The sequence below is a fragment of the Trachemys scripta genome, chromosome 11, assembly GCF_013100865.1.
Source record: "Trachemys scripta elegans isolate TJP31775 chromosome 11, CAS_Tse_1.0, whole genome shotgun sequence".
Lineage (NCBI taxonomy): Eukaryota > Metazoa > Chordata > Testudines > Emydidae > Trachemys > Trachemys scripta.
In genome coordinates, this window is record NC_048308.1 from 47445128 (window position 1) to 47464950 (window position 19823).

General features: G+C 40.1%; 1 protein-coding gene across 2 annotated transcripts in view; it reads left to right on the forward strand.

Moving 5' to 3' along the window:
- The first annotated feature begins 18435 nt into the window (after positions 1-18435).
- The window catches only part of LOC117885119, a 103461-nt gene continuing 102073 nt past the window's right edge, over positions 18436-19823 (forward strand). The window contains exons 1-2 of one of the 2 annotated variants that reach the window (XM_034786281.1): positions 18436-18759; positions 18862-19051. The gene's annotated coding sequence lies outside the window, so the exon portion shown is untranslated. The remainder of the gene's footprint in view (positions 18760-18861; positions 19052-19823) is intronic. The other variant, XM_034786280.1, reaches the window with a different exon arrangement.

The window sequence follows — 19823 nt, forward strand, 5'->3', positions numbered from 1 at the left end:
CACAAGAGCTATGGTGATTTGCACCAGCTGAGGAACTGGTCCTAATCAACACCTCAGAATTGTTAATCTATTCTTTGGGAGGTACTTTGCATGTTTTAATATTGCGTTTATGTTAATATCGTTGAAGTAATTACAAGACTATGGTGTTTCAGTGCTGAGTGTGACTACTATAGCTCCTTAAAACAATTTAAAAGCAAATATTTTGATGCAGCTGTTTTTTGGCAGAAATATGTATTGGAAGATATGAGCTTTGATTGTTTTACAGTTTTCTTTTTACTAAACAATTCATGCGTTAACTGTATGTGATGTGAATCATATGTTCCCCTCAAACTAACTGACAGCAGCTTTAAAAAAAGGAATTATAATGATAGTAAATTACTATTGGCAAGTCATTTTGAAATTACATGGAGGAGACATGGAAAACTAAAGAATAGGTTATTGTGACTTGTTTTGAAACATCACTTTGATTTCAGAACATTCTGTGTGCCAGAAGGTTTTTTAATACAATGATTTTTGTCTTGAGAGATTTTTTGTTTTGTTTTTTAGATGGTGGGAGATTTGTAGGTATTTTGCCGTTTACAATGGAAAGAACTCAATTCTAGTCAGGCTAATTGGTTAGGAAGAATGGTATCACATTTCTGTAATGCTAATTAAAAAAAGCCCTTTTTCTCTGTCAAGAAACAGGTCTGTTCATATCTTGGCATGTAGATTAGATTTAATATGCCTTATTGCATATATAAAAAACTTTTACATTATATTAAATTAGCTAAATGTAATTATTGTTCCTTGTTTCATTAAAGAAATGTCACCTTCTAAGTGCCTGTGGACTTGGCAACTACAGTTATTTGAATTATATTTTAAGTATCTAAACAATTTTTGTGTAATAAACTGTTCTCATGCACCTTGAGGCGCATGTAAAACATTAGTGCCCTGAAGCTCAGGTACCCAAGTCTTAGAATCAGAGTCTCTATAAATACTTTAGGAGCAAGGAAAAGATGAAGGAATGTGTAGGTCCCTACTTAGCAAGGAAGGAGAGCTAATAATGGATGACATCAAGAAGGCCGAGATGTTCAATGCCTATTTTCTTTCAGTCTTCACTGAAAAGGTTAATTGTGACTAGATGCTTAACACAATTAATATTAACAACAAGGGGGAAGGAACATAAGCCAGAATATAGGGAAAGAACAGGTTAAAGAATATTTATCTAAATTAGATGTATTCAAGTTGGCATGGCCTGATGAAATTCGTCCTAGGGTACGTACTGAACTAGCTGAAGCTATCTCAGAAATGACTATCTTTGAAAACTTATGGAGGATGGATGAGGTTCCAGAGGCCTGGAGATATAGTACCTGTCTTTAAAAAGGGGAACAAAGAACCCAGGGAATTACAGTCCAGTCAGTGTAACTTTGATACCTGGAACAAATTGTTAAATGATCAGTTTGTAAGCACCTAGAGGATAATAGGGTTGTAAGTTATAGCCAACATAGATTTGTCAAGAACAAATTATGCCTAACCAACCTAATGTACTTCATTGATGGGGTTACTGGGCTAGTGAATAGGGGGAAGCAGCAGATGTGGTATCTTGATTTTTAGTAAAGCTTTTGACACAGTCTCACATGACATTCTTTATAAGCAAGCCAGGGAAATGAGATCTATGTGAAATTACTATAAGGTGGGTGAATGTGTAGTTATCAATAGTTTGCTTTCAAACTGGGAGTATGCATCTAGTAGGGTCCCTCCTAGGTCTAGTACTAGTCAATATTTTCATTAATAACTTGGATAATGGAGTGTGCTTATAAAATCTGCAGATGATATGAATCCAAGGGACCTGATAACAGATTTCATATATATTAAAGGCTGCTATAACAAGGACAGTGATCAACTGCTCTCCATGTCCACTGAAGGTAGAAATAAGTAACCTAGTCAGCAGCAAGGGAGATTTAGGTTAGATGTTAGAAATGTTTTCCAATGTTTTCTGCAGAAAAGGACCTGGGGATTACAGTGGATGAGAAGCTGGAGAGTCAGCAGTGTGCCCTTATTGCCAAGAAGGCTAATGACATATTGGGCTGTATTAGTAGTAGCATTGCCAGCAGATCCAGGGAAGTGATTATTCCCCTCTATTCGGCACTGGTGAGGCCACACCTGGAGTATTGTGTCCAGATTTGGTCCCCCACTATAGAAGGGATGTGGACAAATTAGAGAGTCCAGCAGAGGGAAACAAAAATGATTAGGGGGCTGAGGCACATGGCTTACGAGGAGAGGCTGAGGGAACTTGGCTTAGTCTGCAGAAGAGAAGAGTGAGGGGGGGATAACAGCCTTCAACTACGCGAAGTGGGGTTCCAAAGAGGATGGAGCTAGGCTGTTCTCAGTGGCGGCAGATGACAGAACAAGGAGCAATGTTCTCAAGTTGCAGTAGGGGAGGTCTAGGTTGGATATTAGGAAACACTATTTCACTAAGAGGGTGGGTTATCTAGTGAGGTGGTGGAATCTCCATCCTTAGAGGTTTTTAAGGCCTGGCTTGACAAAGCCCTGGCTGGGATGATTTAGTTGGGGATTGGTCCTGCTTTGAGCAGGGGGTTGGATTAGATGACCTCCTGAGGTCTCTTCCAACCCTAATCTTCTATGAAATGTTTGTTTTTAATAACCAAAGAATCTACATCTGTTGTCAACTACAAAGTCCTTGTTTGGAGCATAAGTGCACGTGGAGACATTTTCAGAATTAAATCACATAGACTTATGTAAAAGGTCACATGATGATTGCCTGATTGTATTGTGCCTTCAAGTTTCTCTCTGGAACTGCTTTTGGAACTGGCACTGATCCCAGACAGGGGACAAGGACAAGGACTGAAGACTACTACCTTGTTTTTAATTACACTGGTATCTAAGGGTATGGCTACACCCAAATTAAAAACCCGGGGGCTGGTCTGTGCCAGTTGATTTGGGGTCACGGGGCTCAGGCTAAGGTGCTGTTTAATTGTCATGTAGACATTTGGGCTTGGGTTGGAGCCTGGGCTCTAGGACCCTGAGAGGTGGGAGGGAAGCCTGAACATCTACACGGCAGTTAAACAGCCCCGTAGCCTGAGCCCCGAGAGCTTGAGTCAGCTGGCACCAGCCCGTCATGGGTTTTTAATTGTAGCATAGACATACCCTAAGTAATTTGTAAATTCACTTCAGCTCTGATCCTGCAAAAGCATATCTTTAACTATATGCACTGTCCCATTGACATTAAAGTGGAAATGAAAGTGGACGGATCCTCATGTGAGAGGAGTTGACTGCAAGCCATATAACCTCTCGGCACTTAGGGCTCGATAGTCAAGTGATAGCTAAGGGATCATAAAGAAAATGGCCTGGTGATGTGGGAGGAGACATAAAGCTAATAATGTTAAGGAAATATGATACGGGGTCCTTTTCCAGAGAAGTGTGCTTGGTTATGATAGTAATAATATATCCTGTTTCTATTGCATTAGCACCTAAGAATCCCAATCAAGGGCCCAGTTGTGTAAGGCATTGTATGCACAAATAATACAAAGACAATCGTTGCCAAAGGGAGAGAGCTCAAAATCTGGGATTTAAATACAACAGACAATACAGAACGGCAAATCACATCAACAAAGGACTTGACTATATAATTTGCAGTTTATATGACCGAATTATTTATCAGTTATTTAATAGCAAAAGACTATTCTGTAACTGGAGATCAATAAATGGCAAAAGCTAGGAGAAAATGTTTAATATGAGCCAAGCTTTGATTGCAAAATAAAGGTAACATGAAACTGTGGTAAACTAGCTGTCACAATAGTTTATAACTATGAGTTTAAGGTAATGGGCTTTTCCCTTTTCAAAAAGAGATTTAATTAGGAAACACATTGAAAAAGTACATGATGATTTAAAAAAAAATTTTTTTGTATGACTAACATTAACACAGGTAAACAAATTAAAATATTCACTGCACACCACTCATTTCACTTTCATAAACAAATGCATTATAGCCACGCTGTTGATTTACAAATGAACACATCCAAGGGAAAGTGTCTAGGTTTGATTTATGACAATGGTAGGAAGTGCACTGAGAGCTGGAGCTGCTCCACAATTGATGCAACTATGGCAAAAAAAATTGCTTATGATAACGAAATAGCTGAAGATCAACATTACATGTCCTGGCTCAGTGTGGAAACAATGCATTTGGGTCAATCAAACAGATGTTATTTGAGACCTATGTTATAAAAGTCTCACAATATACTTAAATCTGTGAAATAATGCACAGATTAACTAATGTAAAATTCCCCCTATGTAATTTTATGAGCAACCATGATGAGTTTTAGAGGCCATTAGTCTCTGCCATGTATTCCTCCCATATTTTTATCATTTCCTTCCTCTTGCTTTCAGTCATCACTGTTTGCATGGTAAATACGATTAGCTTAGCCCATCTACCAATTAAAAGTGAGTGTAAGCTTGGCCCGCTTCCCTCTTCAATGGTTTCTTTACAACTGATAATGAACCAGTCCTGTGGATAACTTTGGAAAGTTGGAAAACATCCTACACGGTTGTTTGTTCCAAAAACATATATATAATTTAAAGTGAGAATATAAAAGCAGAGCATCTGGACCCTGCGTTGAAGAACCTACAGTCTAAGTTCCTGATTCAATGCCCATTTTTGAATCAGGCCCTAGGTAGAGAGCATATAAATGCAGGAATTAAGTTGGGATGGGGAACAACAGGCATGCATCTTGTCAGTTCTATGATTTTTGGTTGGATTTTTTGTTGTGGAGAGATTGTAATTTACTAGAAGGCATTGCGGAGTAGGTCAGGGAAGGAGTTCTAAGCAAAAGGGTAGTTGTAATCAGGCACAGACTCACCCCTGCAGCGCCGCCTGCTGATCATCTTGGGAATTAGCTCACCACTCATCAGAGCGCCCTCTGCAGGCTAGGTGTCCCTCCCAGACCCTGGTGCCCTTGTCTTGGGTGCTGCCCCCCTGGCAGTACCCCATTCTCTCTCTGAGTTTCCCTGCTCAGGGGAACCCCCACCCCCTATCCCCACATCGCCTCAGTCATGGCTACTGCCAGTCACCATCTAACCCCCATGCCCTGGGGCAGACTGCAGTCTATCAGCCAATCATCACAGGCAACAAGGGGTTTGGACTGGCTGCCTTTACCCACCCTCAGGCTGCCCCTCTGCAACCCCAATACCTATGTGGGCCTAGAAATAGGTCCTGCAGCCTGGGGAGTTGCTGGCCTAGGGCTTCCCAGCCCCCATGGCCTTTCCCCAGTCCTGCCTCACTCTTGGTCCCCGGTGAGTTCCCCAGCAGCCAGACCTGTCTCTCTCTCTCCACTCAGAGTGAGAGTCCTCAGCTTCTGGCTCCCTGGCCTTCTTATAAGGCTGAGTTGCTCTGTTTGGGACGTGGCCCCAGCTGCAGCCACTTCCCCAATCAGCCGGGGTTTTGCTTTGCCCAACCTCGGCCCTCTGCAGGGCTTTTCCAACCCCTCCAGGGCTGGAGTGGGTGTTCACCCCGCTACAGTAGTACATGGAGAAAGACCTGGCGGTGGGTGAATGGGAGAAGGAAACAAAAGCTGAGCAATTGAGGTGAGGACGGCAGCAGAGAGGTAGGCAGCAGCTTCAAGGATTTAATGCCTTGAAGATGAGGACAAAGATTTTAAATTGGATGGGGAAGATGAGAAGAAGTCAGTAAAAGAATTTGAAGGGTGATGGGGTGTGGTCATGGTAAGTGATTTCTGTGGAAGAATTTGGGATAAACTGAAGAGGTAAGGGATGAGACTCCAGAAGGAGAGGCAACTTGAATGAAAACGATGGCCTGGAATGTAAATATTTTCCTCCACGATCTGGGAGCCACACAGGAATGTTCATCACAATATGAGTGACAGTCATTTGAAATTTTTTCATGAAACGAAATTCCAAAAACAATTTTGTTTTGGGTCAGTCAAAATGTTTTGATAAATTTGAAACATTTCACTTCTATTTTGACACTTTTAAAAACATAAAATAAGGTACATTGTGAAACAAAAGTAATTTTGTCCAAACATCCCATTTAGAATTTTGGTTTATTTTCAAAACGTGTGTTTTTTTCCATTTTTTTAAAGCAAAATTTTATCAAAATCAATGTGATTTTGTTAAAAAAAAAAAATCCCCTTCTACCAATAGAAGTTGGTCCAATCAAATATATTACCTCACCTACCGTGTCTTTCATTTAATTAAAAGAACATTTTTTATGGAAAACTGTTTCAATAAAATTTTCTCACCAGCACTACTGCTCACTATGCATAACGTTTAGCATTTGCTTAAATATTTACAGGTTGGGGGTTTATGTCAAACCTTTCATTCCCAAATTGATCTTGTGGTCCCCTTCAAAGGAGAAAACTGTGTTTTCTGAAAATATTGGATATCTGGCTATGTCACACTTGTGACAACTCCTGTTTTAAAAACACTGAGACTAACACAATTAAGAGAAAACAAAAATTGGGAGATATCTGTGAATTCCACTGTGCACTCTACTTATAATGTTATCAGATACACTATGTGTACTGTTACTTAGGACAAACTTTTTTTCTGGGGACCCAGTTGAAGAAAATTGTTGATGCCCGCGACCCAACGGAGCTGGGGAAGAGGGGTTTGGGGCATGGGAGGGACTCAGAGCTGGGGCAGAGGGTTGGGGTGTGTGGGTGAGGGCTCTGGAGTGGGGCTGGGAATGAGGGGTTCAGGGTGTGGGAGGGGGCTCTGGGCTGGGGCAGGGGGTTAGGGTTCAGGAGGGGGTCAGGGCTCTGGACTGGGGGTGCAGGCTCTGGGGTGGGGCCAGGGATGAGGGGCTTGGGGTGCACGAGAGGTTCCAGGTTTGGGGGGGCTCAGGGCTGAAGCAGGGGATCGGGGCGCGGGATTGGGTCATGGACTTACCTCCGGCAGCTTTCAGTCAGCGGTGCAGCCCGGATGCAGAGGCAGGCTTCCTGCCTGTCCTGGCACCATGGACCGTGCTGCATCCTGGAAGCTGCCAGCAGCATGTCTGGCTCCTAGGCGGAGGCAAGCAACTCTAGCCCGCAGACACCGCCTTCCTCCCAGTTCCCATTGGCCGGAATACAGAGCCGGTGCTTGGGACAGGGGCAGCGCGTGGAGCCCCGTGGCCCCCCTGCCTAGAAGCCGGACCTGCCGGGACTTTTATTTCAACATAGACATGCCCATGTTCAGAACAGTTGTTAGCTCAAAGCAAGTACCCTATGATTCTGAAAGTATCAGAGGGGTAGCCGTGTTAGTCTGAATCTGTAAAAAGCAACAGAGGGTCCTGTGGCACCTTTTTACATGATTCTGAAAGTCACTCTTCTATGCAGTCTGGGCTTCTGATGTTGTCTTAATTTAACAGGTGATCAGGAGACAGTGGGTTTCTCCTCAGGGCACAGCTTCAAAAGGATGGGTCCAGAGGAGGGTAATTAGCATTCCTCTCCTCCCAAGTATTTCATAGGAAACCCACTCAGCTAAAAGTTCATCTGGTCTGGCCCACTGTTTTAAAATCTCTTAACACTTCCCTGGATTTACATTAGTTCAGTCTCCCCTTTACAAAAGTTACATATAATCCCACAATAATACATATGCATTTTTATTAAAATGAATTACTAAAATACTTAAATTAAACTTTATTAAATTAAGTTTAATTTAGTAAGATTTATTTTAATTCAATAACGTTTGTCTAGGATATTAGAGGAAATTGCCATATCTAGCCTTTGTTGTTGTTTGCCTCATTTGTTTGTTTCCCAAACATCCTCAGAAGACACACCTGAAAACTGTTACTGGTGTGATGCAGGGGTAGCCCTATTGCCATGAATACAGAAGGCAGGAAGAAGTTTATATATTTATGCAATCAATCAGATTTTGCCAGGTATAAATTAATAAGAGAAGGTGGATAAAAGATTGGCCAGTGTGTGTTACAAATTTGATTTCTTTATCCCTACTGTTGTTCATAGTCAAAGATTTTAGGGCTGGAAGAGACCATTGTGATAATCTAATTTAGCTGTCTGCATAACACAGGCTACAGAACCTCACCCAATAATTTCCGCATCAAGCCCATAATTTCTGTTTGAGCTACAGTGTATCTTTTGAAGGATAGTCAGTCCTAATTTAAAGCCTTCAAGTATTATCCTAATGTCATGGCAGGATTAATGATTTACAAGTGTGAAGAAAAAAACTCCATTGTCATTTGTCACTGACTCTTGCTGTATAGTGCTGCTGTGTGAAAGCCTGCTGGAAACTTTATCGTTCATAGAAACCACAATAATGCATTTCTAAGAAACCAATAGCCGGTACTTTGCAGTGCAGTAACACACTATAATGTCAGGTCAGAGGTAGAAAATTTAAGGGAGATTATTTTATTTTTACTTTTCCTGGCTGAATATTTAAAGCTAAAAGAAGAAAAATTTTTACCAGAGGAGCTAATTCACATAATTTAACCAACAAGAAAGAAGTGCTTAAGTTGTCCTAATATAGTATGTAATGATGTAGTGGGAAGCCTTGACACTAATCTGTTAACTATTTTTCTTATAGAGTGCTCTAAAAGTATCTTTGACAGTTACCTTGCAAATCAGATATATTTTAGTAGAAATTGCATTGCCAGCATAAATATAATTGCAAGACAAGAAAGAGGTTTCAGCTGATCTCTCACCATAAAGCATGAATTATAGTGGCAGTCTTACTGACAGTACAATGAAAACTGTTCTAACAATGACCCCCCAAGGTAACCCTTGCTTCAGCAATATTTTACAGTAGCCCAAGATTTCCGGTAGCATTCTGAAGGATGTTTTTAGTTAAAGTTCTGCTTAATGAGTTGTCCTTGTCCCTTGGTCATTTAAAACCAGTCTCGTATCTCATGGAGTTGAAAACCAGGAAAATGATTTTACCAAAAATTTTGAAATTTGAAATTTGTTTCTATTTTGCAGAGTTGAAAGGGACTTAGTTTTCAGTTTTTCATGAAATTTTCTCTGATGAGTTTTACCAAAATTTTGATTGAAATTTTTATCAAAATGAGAAATGCTCTCAATATCAATTTCAGTAAAAGAATATTGCAGGAAATTATGTGAAAATACAAAATTTTGATAATGACAGTTTTTTCCCCAAAAAGTTTTGCTTTGGAAATAAAGGACATTTTTTGATGGAAAAGAAAACTGTTGTGTGAAAAATTTCAGCTAACTCTGTCAACCGATCCTGATCCCATTGTAGCCAATGGCCAAACTTCCATAAACTTAATTAATAGCAGATCTGCCCTTTATAGCATCCAGTTACACCTTTCCGTTTTCCCATTGACCGATCTCTTAAATGATCATTCATTTTAAAGACGTGTCCCGCAATACTTTATTTATCCTGGCCAATTCCCCAATATGATGAAACTGAAAAGTGCAATATAGGAGCAGCATAACACTACCAAATCTTCACAAGGAAAGAAAACTATATATCATGTCTTATAGTTAAATATATTTTATTTTAATGTGTTTTTTTATGTGATGAATGTTCATGATTTGAAAACACACTTTCAATAGCTTTTCAAATATAATTTACTTTTTTGGGTTACAAGAATGGTGACATTAGAATGTATTTGGAGTAATCAGATTTATTCTGTTTTCAGATTCTTCAGCTCCGTTTCTTGAACTACTCATCTATAAAAGATGTTTATTTTTTTTTATACTCAGCTGGTTTGAATATTATCCCATAATGAAAATAATTGTTTATGGATTACTTTTTCCTTCTCCATTTTGTTTGTTTTTCTAGATTTGGATTTTAAATGATATAGTCAGGAGTTCAGATTACAAAAAAAGTAAAACATTGGGGGTGATGGTAATTTTTGGTTTATGAATCACTTGGTCAATTTTAATCCCTGCTGTAATCCTTATTCACTTTGCGGCCTTATGGCATCACTTAAAATGTGGGTAATAATATGGGAAAGAGCTATTATGAAAATTATTGAGCTGTTTGTAGAATGCTTTATCTATCAAAAGATGTATATAGGTGCTAAAAAGCAGTGAGTCTAGTTTTCAGACTTGGGTGCCTAAAGTTTGGTAACTCAATCAATATGAAGACTGCATCCATTATCGTTTGAATTTAGCCTCTGACCTACTGGAGATTCCTAACTAGCAGAGACCTCGAACTGGATTTAGGATATCAGAAAAGGGGAGATGGCCTGTGGAAGGCATAAACATTCTCTGAATCATGTTAGGGCTAGGAGTGGAAGACTGGGGGAAAATTAACTTAGGTAAAGGTTTAGATTCAACTGAGTACAGTCTAGTATGTGGACTGAAGTTCTAGTTAGATCTCTGTTCTTCTGAAGGGCCAACCCTTAATTTTTACCCATTTTTTTTTTGCAAAATATATTACAGTTATAATAAATTAAATAAAACATTGTGTGATCTGAATTGAAAAAACTTCATGATGGGTAAATTGTATATTTTTTCATTAAGTTAAAAAGGACCAGGAAACCTACAGCAAGTAGATATGTGTTTTCTCACTTCTTGGTTGTAGAAGAGTGAGAATTAGTGGGAGAAAAAGGGAGTTCAGAAATGGGGTTGGTGTATTTTGTGATTTTTTGATTTTGCGATTGGAGCCCCTGGCCACAATATCATTCCACAGAGTCCAAGTTATGTTTCTAACTGTTTTGGTTTCAAAGAACACGTTTAAAACCTAAACTGCAGTGTTGTGTCCCTGAGTTTGCATACAGCCTTAAATAAGAGCACTGAAGTGTGAACTATCACATTCATCCCAATGGTTTAACTCTGAAACCTAAAGATGAGTGATTAATGTAAAATGTTGTTAACATAATATAACATAATAACAAGTTGTTATTTCTACGGCTGCTCCTTTATCTGAGGCATCTGGCTGATATATTTACCCCACAGTTCCAAACTATCTGCCACGTTTTCTGGAGTGCCAAGAATCACAACTGCCTCCCTCCCAGTTGGCAACACCTCCAAATTCTCTGGACGGCTTCTAGGACATAGCTGAGCACTGTCAGTGCAAATATCTCTGACACTTTCCAAAGTGAAAAGGTGGGCAGAGTACATAATAAATTGCACATAACATCAAAATAAATAAACTAGGGCCTACAGTGTTAGCTGTATTAATGTTTTTCATATTTAATTTTATTTAATAAAAATGTTTCTTTATTAATATAAATGAAGCTGTTGCAGAATTTCCAGTCTGGTGCCCCAGCATGCCATAAAACCAGGTGTTCTGCTTTGCTCAGAGAATGTGCATTGTTAGCGTTTGCCAACTTTTAAAAGACAGCAGAGGACAGAACTCAGAGACTGAGGAAAGATTAGCAGCTCCAGCAATACCTCTAGCAATAATAACTTTTTATGGGGGCGAGTCTCAGTACTTCCTTGGGAGGCTGGAACTATGAGTATATCATCTTGATTTTATGGTTACACAAAATGAGTCAATATTGAAGAAACAGAAAATCCTTCAGGGGAAATGAAGATACCACTGAAGGAAATGTAACCAGATGGGCTAGGTTGGCTGTTGAATTCAATGCCAAAAGTTGTAAAATAATTATAACAAGGTTGGGCTCCTTCCGTTCACTGATTGTAAACCAAAGCAAACTGACTGAACCTCAGGTGCTGCAAGTTGCCAGTAAATGCTCTTCCAGACTCCAAAGAAAACACACTTTCCCTCCCTTTTTTTAACCGGATTGATCTGTGACTTTTTGACTAAGTGGTCGTAATGTAATGTAATTGTATTAACATAATTCTATTCACTAAATTAATCAAGTGGTTTAGGCCTAAACTCTAGTTTTTGTTTAATAAAAGGGTTAAAAAAAGGCTTCATCTATAACTGTTGTAGCTGTGCACCTATGCTACTAGTGTGAATGCTGATATCACAGTGGCTGGGTGACTCACTTTACTCAATGCATACAAGTGCAAATGCTGATATCACTAGCCTGTCAGTGCTAGTATCACAGCAGCTTCTAGTCCTGACCAGCCATACTAGATCTTCAGGAGCAGCAGCTGTAGGTAATGTTGCAAAGATGGCCCAGTAGTTAGGGTGTTAACCTAGATATGTAGGTTCAAATCCCCAGTCTGTCATAGACTTCCTGTTGATCACTTAGTCTCCCTCTGCCATAGTTCAGTTCCTAATCAGTAAAATGGGCATAAGAGTTCTTCCTTACCTCACAGGAGTGTTGTGAGCTGCTAAGATACAACAGTAATGAGCCATCTAGGTATCACAGATAGCTTTATTGTGCCTCTGTGTAGAGCACTGGGGTCTTTGAGCCAGCTTCTTGTAGATTGCCTGAATGTATTAACTACAAAGGAATGGAGTGCTTGTATTTCTTACATTATTCCCTGTAGCAGGCTGCAAAGGTTATTAATTCTTCCCTCCCAATGGTAACATGGAGGTTGAATTCTTGAGCTGAAAATGACCTGCTTGATGATTATAAGGTCTAAGAAAGAAAGTCTGCTCTACCATTCTGTTATGATCTTTGCCATATATATTGATAATCTTTTGCTTGGTATCCATATAGTCAGGTGTGCACGATGAAGTGGGCATTCGCAAAACATTTGACCAAAGTGTTAAAAACAACAATTATCTAGACACTGTGCTGTAAATTTTCAGTAGTGTCTATTTGGATATCTCACTTTTTGAGTGCCAAACTTGATACCTGCAGTATATCAAGATGGCCACCCAAAAACTGAGGCACAAAATTAGTGAACATTTTGTTTTGCATGTGTGTGTGAAAAATTACAACTGTATTATTGAGAATTTCTACTCCACTGAAAGATTTGTTATTAGGCAAAGTTTAAATTGGAAGATCAAAGATTCAATTTTATATATTTCTATTTTTGGAAGACTCCATAAACTATTCCAGATATTGTAACTAGTGTACCTGCAAGTGGTTTTGGTTTCCCGAAGGTCAGTATATTTCTATTTTCCTTAGTATAATGGCCTTTGTCTCTAAGGAAATAGGGATGGACAAAAAGCTTGATGTTTGTATTTGTTTTAAATGATTTGGGCCAATTTTTAGATCTGAACAAAAATTAACAGTAATATTGTCTCTTAAAGCTCAATCAGTCAAAGATGCTATTTTCTGTAGAAAAGGAACAACTTTTGGTTCATATTTTTAAAATCTTAGGCCCTGATCATAGAATATCAGGTTGGAAGGGACCTCAGGAGGTCATCTAGTCCAATCCCCTGCTCAAAGCAGGACCAATCCCCAACTAAATCATTCCTGCCAGGGCTTTGTCAAGCCTGACCTTAAAAACCTCTAAGGATGGAGATTCCACCACCTCTCTAGGTAACCCGTTCCAGTGCTTCACCACCCTCCTAGTGAAAAAGTTTTTCCTAATATCCAACCCAGGCCTCCCTCACTGCAACTTGAGACCATTACTCCTTGTTCCGTCATCTGGTACCACTGAGAACAGTCTAGATCCATCCTCAGGTAAACACGTACTTATATACTTAACTTTAAACTGCCCAATACTTTTGAAAATCTGTCCATTTGTTTAGGTGCTTAAACATTGATGTCAGAACCTAACTTTAGGATCTTATTTTTTAAAAATCTTGGCCAATGTACAGTCAAATCTACAAAAAACAGAGAGAAATACTTTTGTGTATTTTAGTTATAAATGCCAGGTGTTACCTGTTGCAATAGAAGGTAAGAGTTTCAGGCAGAATGTGCTTTTTAAGTTGGTAGTGCCCCTTTAAGAGTGCTGCATGCCACATTTTGTGTGAAATAAAGCAGGTGTTTAGTAGTGCACAGGGACATTATACAACAGAGTAAGAAAGCAAGTGAAAAGTAATTGCTGCAATTGAAACAGTAAGGAAATTCATCTGTTTCCTCAGTATGTGCTCAAGGTTCCACTAATGCTAAAATGGGCATTCAGCAAGTTAAAAAGTAAGCTTTAAAATATTTATTTTCAGATCCTCAAGGATATAAAATAATAATAGTAAATGTTGATAGCTACATGAAATGATGGAGAAAAGCCAGGCTTTCCTGGATATCTGTGGGACCATCAGGATGTTTCATTGAGCATTGGAACCAACCAGCATATCACTAGGGGAATCAAAATAGATCTTTAAAAAGGTTATTATGGACCCAATTCTGCAAGGTCTTTACTCATGTGAGGACTCTTCACTGACAAGAGTAGCTCCGCTAACTTGAGTGAAAATGTTAGTGTGCATAAGGGCTTATACCATCCAGGCCTTTGCTGCTGTTTGGGTGCTGAATGCTGCTCTATCTATTTAGGGAAGGATTCATTTTCTGTTTTACAGGATCACAATTTGGGGTGGAAAAGAACAAACAATAAAGGGAAAACAAATAAACCAAAAGATACAATTTTGTCTAGAAAATTTGGATAGGAGTTGAAAGCATTCAGTTGTGCAACAGTGTCATGGCTGACATTACATGCAGTTTCCTGTCTTCAAGGCATATAAACACATGATTTTTATTTTTTTTTTAACCAAAATGTGCAGCACTTGAGATACATGTTTCTGGCTGATAATTAGAGACAGACAATAGGCACGAATTCAGCAAAGCATTTAGGCACATGTCACTGTTTTGCTGAATCAGGGCCATAACTTGTAATGAGTAACTTATTTGATGAATTACACCTCTTTTTCTGGTGTGTGAAGTGTCCACAAACAGATCATGGTTTTCTCAGATACATTCTTTAATCAAAATTATTTGTCAGTAATGTCTATGAATAATTCTTGGTCTGCAACCCAATTGCAAACAGTTCATTGCATGTATTGGATATTCAGAATTAAAGGGGTCAGGTCCTGTGCTGATGAAATTATAATGCCTTTCTTTCTAATGCATCTTTAGATTTTGAAGAGCACACGTCTGAGTGCATGAACATTGTGCTCTCAGAGTAGCTGCAGTCTTGTTAGAGAAAATATACACCCTCACTGTATTGCATAAAAACTTTACTTTTGTTCTTTTTTTCCTTAATTAAAAAATAAATGATCTTAGGTTCTAATTATATGATTGCGCCTTATGTTTGGAAGACTGTAACAGTGAACAATGGTGGTTTTATTATTTGCTTCAGGTTTTTCAGAAGAGGAAGTAGTAAGAAGTTACATATGCTGTGAAATGATTAAATTTTTAGCTGATAAAATTAGTCCATCCATTTATTAGAATACTGCACTGTGTATATAGTACAGAATCGGATATTTTCTTTGAAATGAGTTTTTACAAAAAAGAAACTGAGTTTCCTAAATATAATCTAGATTGGATGTGTGTACATGCAATAATTCGAAGAGTAGAAGACATCCATTTTAGAGACTCGTAAAAACTGTAGAAATGTGTAACTATAGTCTAGCTATAAACTTGTATTTTACACAAAATTCCTTTAATCAGTATTATTTCATCACAATTAAATAAACACATTTATATCTGATTATATCATGGGAAATTGAAGGTCATGTCAAGCTCAGTGCTAAAAGTAGAAGTGTAAGAGGAAACAGATTTCCCCAGGTTTTTTTTTCCAACATCCAGCATTTTTTCCCCCCATTTCAAACATACCATGAAGCAAGTCAGGCTCATTTTAAGGTCATACAGTATATGTGAAAAACCATTTCCATAGCATGTTCCTCAAAAGGTAAAGGCTGGTGTCTCTGGGGAAGTTTCAGTCCCCTTCAAGGGAAGTTCACATGAGCCAAAGGGAAATGAAAAAGGAATAAATGTTCTTGCTTCATCTTTAGGACTCAGCACAGGGCAGAATTGTCCCTTGCAAACCAAATGGGCACAGATAGTTTTCCTTTTGCTGAGCCCTTCGGGTATGTCTACAAAGCATTTTGGAGCTTGCAGGAGCGAGTGGCCCAGCCCGTGTTGATAAACTCAGGTTGGCAGGGCTCATGCTAGTGCTCAAAAATAGTTGCATAAAAGTTCCAGCTTGTGCTCTATCTCTGGCGCTGAAGCCTCAGGTGCGGGGTGGCTTCAGAGCCTGAGCTTAGCCCAAGCTGCAACCGTGTGCATCAACCGTACTTACCCGGCAGCTCTGATGGGGGCTGTGTTTCTTCCCTTTGAGAGTCTGTGACCAGTGTTGAATACAGTGACTAGACAGATTGTTTTAAACCAAGCCATTGTTTCATTTTAACTGCTGGAACAAATATAGAATAAAGAAGGATTTTAAAACAATAAACACACTATACACACCTATCTTACTGTAGTGAGGCGGTGGGATACCCCACAGCCCCGCGGAGGGATGAGCCTCCCCTAGCACCAATGTGGGTGGAGCCAGTGGATCCTGCGCCCGTCCCCAGAGGTCATGACGCAGGACAGGAAGTATAAAAGCCCAACTGCAGAGCTCACTTGAAAGACAGCCGCCGGAGAGGCCAGATGCCTGTGGCCTAGCTCCAGGTTGGGAGATGCCGGCAGGCTGCGGCCGATCCGAGGACTGGCCAGACCAGCTAAGCCTACCCCTCGCCAGCTACCCAGAGGAGTAGTCAAGCCTACCCCTCGCCAGTAACCCGGAGGAACCGATGGTGCTGGAAACCTCTGAGGACACCGCCCTAACCCAGGTACCTTATGAGGGGTAGTGCAGAAGTAGCCTGGGGGCAGCCGACCCTGGTCTGGCCACAGCACTGCCAGAACCAATGTCAGTGTGTTGCGGTCAGGATCCCCACTGACACAGCAGTGAGTCTTCTGCTGCTGCTAGGGCCCCGGGCTGGGACGCAGTGGAGTGAGTGGGCCTGCGTCCCCCCTGCCACCCCACTCACGGGTGGCAGTCTCCCCCTCGCACCAGACACTCAGAACCAGAAGATACTGACTGTTTGCTGCCCTGCCCTGCCCTGATCCAGGGCCTGGGCTCATATTGAACTACTTGCTCAGCCCCTGCAGTCAATCCTGCTTAAACTCATTTCTTCCATTAAACTTCTCAACAATATTATTATTTGCGTTCTAGTAGTGGCTAGGAGCTGCAGTCTTGGACCAGCACCAAATTGTGCCAGATGCTGTACAAACACAGAGCACAAAGACAGTCCTTGCCCTAAAGAGTTTACAACCTAAATAGTAAACAGTACATTCTAATATCTATCATAATCTGTTGTTAATCTTCCAGTTAGAAATTTAAAAAATACTGAATTGTTTTCACACTGAAATATTGTCTGTGTTTGAACTGTATTCTCTAACTAAGATTTTAATTCCTTCCCTCCCCCAGCCCTACTGAGACAGGGGTCTTGCTGTTTATGTATCACACAGCATTGTGTTTATCTGTGCTCAGTGAGTGAATGAGTGAATACGGATTCTTTATTCTGATATGCTCTTTGATCTTAGATACATGCTTTAAATGCATTTTAGTGATTACATTAACCACAGAGCACCAGATGCTACTCCTCCACTCACTGCACAGTGCCGATAGGATTAAATATATATAGAGAGCTCGTGGAGTATGCAAGTAGCTAAGAAAGATGCTGCCCAGTCTCCACATCACTAACTTTCTCATTAAGTAAAACTCAACAGACGAAAGTCCACATGGAAATAAAGGGTGGGGCCACGCGCTGGGGAAGGAGCATGTGCCCACCTTAAACTGCAGCCAATCCACCAGTCTGCAGAGAAGTTACGCTTCCAGAGATAGCATTAACTTCTGCTCTCACTGCCTTGTGCCAATCCTAGATTGCAGCTGGGGGCCAGCAGCAAATAGCAGCACAGTTATGGGATAGGAAGCATTGGTCCGAGATTTCTTCAGTACAGTCAGCCAGAATATACTCAAGCTGTCCACAGCCCTGGCAACTGCTCTGGTTCTGCAGACCCGCGTGGTGGGGAGAAGAATGCTCAGACACTCGGGTTATATTAGGGCCATTCACTTCTCACATTAATAAGTTTCCTTCTACTTTTTAAATAATAAGGGAGCATAATGGGCTTGAAGTTGTAAACTCCTTGAAGGCAGGTTCTCCTCTTTGCATTGCATAGCACAGACGGTAGTAGACAATCATCATGGTGTGTGCCATTCCTAGTTTCTTGCATCAGTAATCTTTAATATTGATTTTATTTATATGATAATAAGTGTATTCAAATACCTAAAAAGAAAACAAAATCTATTTAGAAGCAGTGATCGTTGCGGAACAGATGGATAAGACTATTGACATTTTATTAAAACTAGTTTGGCAGAGGATCCATCCCAGAATACTGGCAACAGTGACAAGAGAACCATTTAGACCCTGGAATGAAGTAGGAGCAAATTAATGAAAGGTGAGCCAATCATCTCCAAAGGCTGCTCCGGGAGTTTAGGAATGGTATCAACATCAACCTGGGCCATCACTTTAAAATAGCTAATCAATTTGTATAAATGTTATGCACCTCAGTGAATACATTCAACTGCCCTTTGTCTTCTCTATGATCATTAACATGTCTATCTACAGCTCTTCTCCTTTAGCCTTGGCAATGTTTGTAGGGTTTATTTGTCCCCAGTTAAATGTTTAACTGTTAAGTAAACAGGGTTTCTAGATTAGATGAAGAGTACCAGCATCTCTGTGCTGTACAGGAGTTGATGCTTCAATTAAAAAAAATATATCTAAATCATGCTGCTTTTTCTCACAACCTTGGCATCCGTTTGGCTTCTGACAGTGCCTTCCTTGCTATCCCCAGAACAGATGCCAACTTCAGGTTATTATAATTGCGAAGATTTTAACAGCACATGCAATGGGGAATCCAGTTGAAACATACCAATCTCCTTCTGGATTGCAGACAGAGAACATGCTTTTTCCTCATTTGAAGTTAAATGACAGGTTAACAAATGCTGGAGTTTGACAACAAAGTAACTGAAATGCACAGATAAACTACAGGTACAGTTATTGACTTAATAAATGGCTTTGTAACACAAACATCAACTTTTAATATTTTCAATTTTTTTTTAAATCTAAAAGGATCTTGCTTATTTTTCTCAGCATGCAAGAAATTTCCATCTCCCACAAATGGATTTTTGTATTGTCGAGCTGATTACTGCATTATTCGTTGCAAAGATGGTTTTCCAGTTTGACAGTGAACCGGCAAATGGCTATTTGTGCCATCCAACGGGAGTGTGGACTGCAGTGCCTCCAGAAGAAAGTGTTCCTTGGCCTAACTGCACATTGAAAGGTAGCTAAACACCAACTATTGCACCCTTTCCCAACAGATAGTTAATGCTGTGGTGATTTATAAAGTAAAGTTATGCATGCTTCAGCCATTGGTCATGCTGGAGTTTGTTGAAATTTGTATATTATCTTTAACTTGGTCTGGATTCAACTGTCAGCTTTTTGGTAGATGCCAGGAACCAAATTAGGAACATTTAGTAAGGAGTGGAGGAACATCAATTACTTCTGAGAGTGAATGGTTCCAATAGCCCTGTTTCTCATCCTAACCTTTGTAGTTGGCTTGCTCTTTCCTATTGTACTTTCCCCTTGTTACCTTGTGAGGTATGACTTCCTCTTAGACCCCCAGGAAAAAGACACTGAGGAGCCTGATCTTGTGAGGTGGTGAGTGCCTCTAGGAAGGGTGACTTCAGTAGGAGCTGAAGATGCACAGCAGCTCAAAGCATTGTGCTTTGAAGGTTTGGGCCTGTGTATTTGTGTAATACACATTTCTTAAAGCTTTAGGGGGCTTCTTGAACATCAGCCTTTGGGCCCCATTTCCACATCTCTACCAGGCTAGAGACAATGGGGAGTCATTACAACTCAGTAATGGTAGGTAAAGTACCTTGGTACAATGGGTTTGCTTGATCTGGGAGTAGATACTTCCTCCTCCTGTCTGAAGAGAAGAGGGAAGTGGAAAGCAATGGAGAGTTACTGAAGGACGAAGCCAAAAGACTCACTGGGGAAATACTTACAGAGACATACTCAGAACATTGGGCAGGAGAGGAGAACGGGGCGGA